Here is an 8,670-nt window from a genome sequence, read left to right as displayed (position 1 = left end):
CCTCCAAACATGGTAAGTTGAGTTAATGTCAAAGACCTCAATTTTTGTCTCATCTGACCACAGCACCTTCTCCCAATCACTCACAGAATCATCTAGGTGTTCATTGGCAAACTTCAGATGGGACTGCATATGTGCCTTCTTGAGCAAGGAGACCTTGCGGGCACTGCAGAATTGTAAACCTTTACGGCGTAATGTGTTACAAATGGTTTTCTTGGTGACTGTGGTCCCAGCTGTCTTGACATAATTAGCAAGTTCCTTCCTGTGTAGTTTTAGGCTGATCTCTCACCTTTCTCCTGATCAAGGATACCCCACGAGGTGAGATTTTGCATGGTGCCCCAGATCGATGTCGATTGACAGTCATTTTGTATTTCTTGCATTTTCTTACAATTGCACCAACAATTGTCTCCTTCTCGCCCAGCGTCTTACTTATGGTTTTGTAGCCCATTCCAGCTTTGTGCAGGAATATAACCTGTCCCTGACATCCTTAGAAAGCTATTTAGTCTTGCCCATGTTGTAGAGGTTAGAGTCTGACTGATTGAGTCTGTGGACAGGAGTCTTTTATAAGGCAGGAGTCACACACAACGTATAAAAATACGGTCCGTTTTTGATGGCGAGATATGCAGAAAATTTCCTGAACAGTGATCCGTATTCAATGCGATTTTTTCCCAAAAAATTATCCGTGTGTCATCCGTATGGCATCCGTACGGCGAGATTTTCTCGCCGGCTTGCAAAATGGACATAGAATGGATCCATGGCCTCAAATATTCATAAAAACATATATACAGTATATATGTCAGTGAGACACATATATAAACATATATTTAATACAGCGCTAGATAGCAGAAAAGCCAGTAATTCAATTGCCGGCTTTTGCTATCTCCTTCCCAAACCCGACATGATATGATACATGGTTTACATACAGTAAAGCATTTTATATCCCTTATTTTTTTTTACATATTCCTTAGTTGCTAATGTTAGAAGTGTCTGTGTGCAAAATTTGGGGCTCTAGCTGTTAAAATAAAAGGTTAAATCACGGAAAAAACTGGCGTGGGCTCCCGTGCAATTTTCACTGCTAGAGTGGGAAAGCCAGTGACTGAGGGCAGATATTAATAGCCTAGAGAGGGATCATGGATATTGGCCCCCCGCTGGCTAAAAACATCTGCCCCCAGCCACCCCAGAAAAGGCACATCTGTAAGATGTGCCTATTCTGGCACTTAGCCTCTCTCTTCCCACTCCCGTGTAGCGGTGGGATATGGGGTAATAAAGGGTTAATGTCACCTTGCTATTGTAAGGTGACATTAAGCCAGGTTAATAATGGAGAGGTGTCAATAAGACACCTATCCATTATTAATCCTATGCTCATAAAGGGTTAAAAAAACAGACACATTAGGAAAAAAGTATTTTAATGAAATAAAGACACAAGGTGTTGTAATAGTTTATTAAACGCTCAATCCAATTGAAGACCCTTGTCACCTGAAACAAAGTTAAAATAAAAAAACAACAATATCCCATACCTCTCCGGCATTACAGTCAAGTCCCACGATGTAAATCCATCAGAAGGGGTTAAATAATTTTACAAGCAGAAGCTCTGCTAATGCAGCTGTGCCCCTGCCTGTAAAAAGTGGGGAATGAATGGAAAGTAGGGGAACGTAGCTACGTAGACTTGCGGTGCTGCGCCCCCTGCTGGCATAAACTCATATGAACTCGAGCATGGGAATTTTTCAGAATATTTTCTCACACTTACTACGTGTATTGGGGGACACTCACTTGGCACGGGATTCAAGCACACGGTTTTCACACAAAACAGTCCATGCGGTTTATTAAAGTGTCATAAACCGGGTTACGCACAGTTCATTATATACATTTCATAGAACATAATAGGCACCAACTGGTGATATTAACTTGCAGCTTTATCTTAGACACTTCATATACGGCTTTGTCTCACAGACACTAAACATGCTGTACCTCTCACTTCATCCAGTTACCATGGGTGTCCGTACGCCGAACAGATCACCAATGTACCTAGTCATATAGCGACTATGACATTGGGTCGCGGTCTCTAAACACGCTGAACCTCACTTCGTTCAGTTACCGTGGGAGACCACACAGTTCATAGACTATCACAAGCACCAACAGTCAATGGTACCTTATGGGAGCTCCTGCTCCACCTGCTGACTCCTCGTCAGTCCTCTCTCCTGGGGAAACTGCCTTACGGGGTTCACCAACTTGCCTGGCCGGCACACATCAGTCAGTCCAGAGCCACCGTAGGACGGGAGCTTCCCCAACACAGACCATCCAGAACCATAGTCTTACTGTGCGCTATTCAGGACATCCATCCCACATGGGACTGTCCAACACACTGGCATGTGCTCTTCAGGAAGCCTACTCCCAGGTCTTCCAACACAGGTTGCTCAGTGTGCTATTCAGGACGTCCATCCTACATGGGACCGTCCAACACACAGGCATGTGACCTGTCCGGGTGCTATTCAGGACATCTGTCCAACACCCCAGGCCACCAGGTCCAAAGCCCCACCACGTGCTCTTCAGGGAGACGACACTCCCAACACATAGGCTCTCCAGGACCTTCCAGCATAGACCATTCGGGTCCACACTCAGCGACCATGTGACTCACACCCTGGTCACATTATGAATCTGTAACCACTCCCACAGGTGCAGTGTGTGGCTAGTTCGACCCGCCCATCTCTCATAACTAGCCTAGTAAGTCTCCCTTCATACCTACACAAACTCTTGAGGGACTACAGGTCCCAGAACAACAACATTGCATCAGACATAGGCTACTTTCACACTAGCGTTGTTTGCTGTACGTCAAAATGCGTCGTTTTGGAGAAAAAACGCATCCTGCAAAGTTGCCCGCAGGATGCGTTTTTTCTCCATAGGCTTGCATTAGCAACGCATTGTGACGTATGGTCACACGTCGCATACGTCGTGCGACGGATGCGTCGTGTTTTGGCGGACCGTCGGCACAAAAAAAGTTACATGTAACATTTTTTTGTGCGTCGTGTCCGCCATTTCCGACCGCGCATGCGTGGACAGAACTTCGTCCCCTCCTCCCCGGACATTACAATGAGGCAGCGGATGCGTTGAGAAACTGCATCCGCTGCCCCCGTTGTGCTTAATTAACACACTGTCCGTCGGGCTGACGGTTTGCGACGGCCCGTACCGACGGACTAGTGTGAAAGTAGCCTTACCACGCAGACTCCCTCTGCGACACATATCGGCCACTCACAATTCTGCCAGTCACTGTTTCACCACCATTATAACAACAGATATGCCTCCATGCATATCCCAAGGAGCACACACAGTGCCCCCTAGCTGCCACAGGGGTCACTGCATCACAATATATATATATATATACCTATACTATGTGTAGACATTAATTTTATCTGTTCTATTCTAACCTGTCAGTGTGATTTTACTGTACACCGCTCTGAATTGCCGGCTTTTCTATAGAACACCGGTGCGGATTTCTCGCAAGTCACAGTGATGGTCCGTGTGTAATCCGTTTTTTTCTTGCACCCATAGACTTGCATTGGCGATTCTCGGCCGAGATACGCTGACAATCGCAGCATGCTGCGATTTCACTCATCCTGAATACGGCTGAGAAAACAATGGATAAAAGGAGCTGCCCCATAGATTAACATTGGGCTGAGTGCTACGCGATTTTTTATCGCATTGCACTCGTCCGTATTACGGTAGTGTGACTCCGGCCTAAAGCTGACTATGTAAGACAGCTAGCTGTCTTTAATGCAGGTAACGAGTTGATTAGGAGCGTCTAACTGGTCTGTAGGAGCCAGAACTCTTAGGGTATGGCTCCACGGTACGGAGGGGCGGCGGTATCGCCGCAGCGGCGAAGCCGCTCGGCGCTAAGCCCCACCCCCTTCCTGGGACGCGATCATGCCGGATGTGTTAACTCTTCACATCCGGGATGATCGCTCGCTCCCATAGGGCCCTGTGATATGCCTTGCGGGGACGCTGCGTCCCCGCAAGGTGTACAGACATGCTGCGATCTGAAAAGACGCGCAGCATGTCCGGAGTCGCAGGGCCGCCGCGTGCGGGTTTTCACGCAGAGTGGAGACGGGATTTCATAAAATCCCCTCCACTATGCTGGAACATCTGGACGCTGCTTTTTTGACGCTGCAGCTCTGCGCAGCGTCAAAAAAGCAGCGTTTCCTGACCGTGGAAACATACCCTAAATGGCTGGTAGGGGATCAAATACTTATCTCTCACTGCAAAATGCAAATACATTTATATAATTTATACAATGTGATTTTCTGGATTTTATTTTTGATGTTCTATTTCTCAGTGTTAAAATTAACCTACCCTTAAATTTCTGGACTGTTCATGTCTTTGTCAGTGGGCAAACTTACAAAATCAGCAAGGGATCAAATACTTATTTCCCCCACTGTACCTGGCTGAGATCATACAGCCAGTAGATGACACATGCTGCCCACGGACTTGAGCAGCATGTATCAACTAACAGGTACCTTTTTAGGTCAGGGTCACAAAAGCGTACATTCTCTCATTCGAGAGAGTCGGGTGGATTATGCCAATGATGCTCTGATCAAACTCTATTAAAGGGAACCTGTCACCTGAATTTGGCGGGACTGGTTTTGGGTCAAATGGGCGGAGTTTTCAGGTGTTTGATTCACCCTTTCCTTACCTGCTGGCTGCATGCTGGCCGCAATATTGGATTGAAGTTCATTCTCTGTCCTCCGGAGTACACGCCAGTGCAAGGCAGTATTGCCTTGCGCAGGCGTGTACTCCGGAGGACAGAGAATGAACTTCAATCCAATATTGCGGCCAGCATGCAGCTAGCGGGTAAGGAAAGGGTGAATCAAACACCCAGAAACCCCGCCCATATGACCCAAAATCGGTCCTGCCAAATTCAGGTGACAGGTTCCCTTTAAAAATTTGATCCAAGTGTCAGCAAAGTGTAAACCGATTCTCTTGGATAAGAGAATCAGAGCACACCGTGAGGAGAAGATAGAGAACAAAATTTCTCCATCTTCTCCATTCTGTGAGTCTACGGATATCAGACTGCACTAAGATGTCATCCGACTGAGGTCAGATGATTTCCACGCATCCATAGACTTGAACAGGTGAGTGGCATCCGATTTCGGAGTGAAATTGTAGCATGCTGCAATTTTTTTCACTGACAGATTCTGTCAGTGAAAAAAAACGGTAGTGGAAAAAAAAAAAAATCGGATAGCACTCGTCCAATGTATATGACGGTGTGAGCGAGGTCCAAGAGGCAGTTACACTGCAAGATGATCGTGATCAAGTGTATTTAAAAATGTTTCATAATTTGCTTGCTGTGTAAACGAGTTGCTGGTCACCTGATCAGCGAGCAAAACGCTTGTTCATTGGGTGAAATAATCTTTTGTGCAGAACACAAGATTCTTGTTCTTGGCGGTGCATCGTCCTGTGTAAAAATCGATTGGCACTGTCGAGAACAATGGCAGCCTAGATGCACTGAGTAATATGCCATAGAGCGCTCAGTGGTCTGCTTGTGCAAACTGGCAGTTAGGCGACCACCGATCCGTAAACATTTAGAAATGAGTGGTTGTATTGTGCTACCGGTTGGTCCATGTAAACAGTCTTTTAGGGTATGTGCACACGTTGCAGATTTCCTGCGGATCTGCTGTGTTTTTTTCCACGCAGAAATGCTGCAGATCCGCAAGTGATTAACAGTACAATGTAAATCAACGGCAAAAAAAAATGCTGTGCTAATGATGCGGAAAAATCCACACGGAAAACGTAGCAGATTCAAAAAAGGACCATGTCAATTCTTTTTGTAGATCTGCTGCGTTTCTGCATCTATTCCATAATAGAAATCTGCAGAGGTAAAAAAAAAAGGAAGAAATCCGCACAAAAATCTGCAACGTGTGCAGTGTGCACATACCAAAAAAAGGCGCAGATTATGACCTGCGTTTTCTGCCAAGAAATGCAGAATCTGCACAGAAAATTCTACAGTCAAATCTGCAATGTGTGCATATAGCTTTAGTCCTGTCTGGAAAAAAGGAGAAAAAAAACGTCTTTTTCATGAAGACTAGAAAAAAGAAAAAAAAAGCCATGAGAATAGTTCCATACAAGATAACGTGTAGTCGTAAAGAAAAAAAAAAAACAGTACACAGGAAAAGGCTTGTTCACGTGCGTTTTATACTGACCTACTCTGTCCGAGTTATAATTGGGTGGCACATTGACAGCGCACCAATTGATGTTATAGAACAGGGCTGTTCAGCTTAATGTCTGTGCGAAAACAGTGGCAGCGTGCACCATCATCGCCCGTGTGCCGGAAGAGACTTGCCTATACAAGTCTATGGGGCATAAAATAATCAGATGCCATATGGGACATCCATATTATACCCCATTGGTACGGATGCATTGCCATTAGTAACTGATCCTGTACGTTACATTGTTGATGTATAAATACGGATGGCACACGGATGGAAAGGCGGCAGAATACGGATGAGAAACCATCATACGCCTGCAATGACGTTGGACTAAGCCATGTAGTATCTGTCTTATTGGAATCCATTTTAAATAAATAAAAAGCATACACATATAACACTGACATTTTTACTGGCTACCAGTAACTGGATTTCTGAAGCCGTGCAGGCGGTGTGGGAAATATCAGAAAAGAGTGATTTTATACAACCCTGGAGAGCACAATGGAGGGCTCCCAGCTAATATTATGGGGAGACCCCTCCTAGCCTGTTCATGGCATCAATGGCATGCTTCACATTACATTTTACTATATGCAAAACTGCTCCAGATAAAAATAGAAATTGTATGCAAATGGTGAGGCGTTTCCTCGTCCACCTTCCTGTCACCACAAGCTCGTGTGTTACCTCACAGCAGCTCAGGCGGCCATACACTGAGTGAGCGTCCTGTATTAGGTTACACTGGCGGCGGGAATTTGATACAAGCCTGTGGACCTGCAGGTCATACTACAGCTCATGTCTCGCTCGATTCTGTGAGCTCTTTGTCTCTGTGAATGGCAGGAAGCTGCTGCTGCTGAGCCGTCTCCTCCATTCACACAGGTCTCCTCCTCTCCGCTCTCATGAATGGGCGCGCTCGCCGCGCTGGGCCGGCGGCTTCATGTCCAGCCCTGCTCTCCTGGTGACGTCACGCCTCGTTAATGGCGCATACGGCTGCCTCCCCTGCCCCTTCATTCAGTAAAAGCAGGGAAGATGGGCGCGTCCCTAGTTGTTGTGAGAGGAGGGGCGACAAGCACGCGAATAAATGAAGAACTAGGGGTTAGGACAAAGGGGCTGTGTGTGTGGTAGACAAAGGAGACGCAAGGCGTTCCCAGTGGTCACACAGAGCCCCGAAACATGGCGCAGCTAGAGGAATAAGGTGCCGCATAGCCAGCAGTCAGGGCCGTGTATTGGTGGCTAATGCCTATTGTATTGGTGGCTAATGCCTATTTCCTCACGCCCTGTGCACAGTTGGAGCAGGGAGCGCTGATGTTCTGTCAGGGTTTCTGAACTTTCTGTGGTAGGCCTTCCTATCATAGAGGTGTAGGATGGTCGTGAATGGAAACTGCTGGAACACTGCTGTCCACACGGGTAAAGAGTGTGCCCGGCTGCCCTCAGCATACACCAATTGTTCCCTCTGAACACTTGATAAATTGCCCAAATTGGTGGGGACATTGCCTCCTGTTAGTAAAGAGGTTGTCCGGTCTAATAATAGGACAAGTCTTCAGTCACTCTGTTACTGCAGACTTGTGAATCCTCACAGTGCGCCCTGGTGTCGGCACGGGTAGCAGCAGTTGTGTGTGAGGCATGCATATTTCAGGCCACACTCCAACTAGTCTGTTTCCGGCCTTGCACAATACACTTGCATTGAGGACGCTGGGAACAGTCTAGTTGGAGTGTGGCCTGGAATATGCATATCTCATACACCGCTTCTGCTCCATACACAGTGCGCCTGCAGTCCTATAGAGTGACTGAAGACTCGTCCTTTTATCCTGGGCAGCCCCTTTAGGCTATGTGCACACTTTGATTTAGGGTGCATTCCCACGTTCAGGATCTGCTACGGTTTTGACGCGGCAGAATGCGCAATTTTTGCACCTATTATGCAAATTAGCTGACAGGCATTTATGTTTTTTACACATGCGGATTTTCCTCATTAATGCAAATCTCTGTGGAAAATCTGCGTCCCCACCAGATAAATTGACGTTCTGCAGATGTGAAAGACGTGCTGCATGTCTGTCTCCGCGGGTGATCCGTAGGCGACTGTGGACAAGGCCTAGAAATCCCACACACTATGCTGTAACACCTGGACACTGCGGTTTTGGTGCTGCTTAAATACGCCGAGTCCAATCCGCAGCAACTCCTGAACGTGGGAACGTACCGTACCCTTAATGGATGCAGTTAAAATGGAGTTCAATCTATGTCAAATCAGAGGCAGGGGTGCTACAACAGGTGCAGGGGTTGCCATCGCACCCAGGCCTGGAGCCTAAGGGGCCCAAAAAGTCCCATTGGCCTTTATGAAAAGCCCAATACATATATCTATAAAGACTTGCAATAATTTGGGGCCCCTTTGAAGAATCTGCATTGGGGCCCATGAGCTTCATGTTACGCCACTGGTAAGAGGGGTTGTCCATTATTAGGAAAACATGTCTGCTTTCATCCAATAACAGTG

The sequence above is a fragment of the Ranitomeya variabilis genome, chromosome 1, assembly GCF_051348905.1.
Source record: "Ranitomeya variabilis isolate aRanVar5 chromosome 1, aRanVar5.hap1, whole genome shotgun sequence".
NCBI classification, from domain to species: Eukaryota; Metazoa; Chordata; class Amphibia; order Anura; family Dendrobatidae; genus Ranitomeya; species Ranitomeya variabilis.
This window is presented reverse-complemented; position numbering follows the sequence as displayed.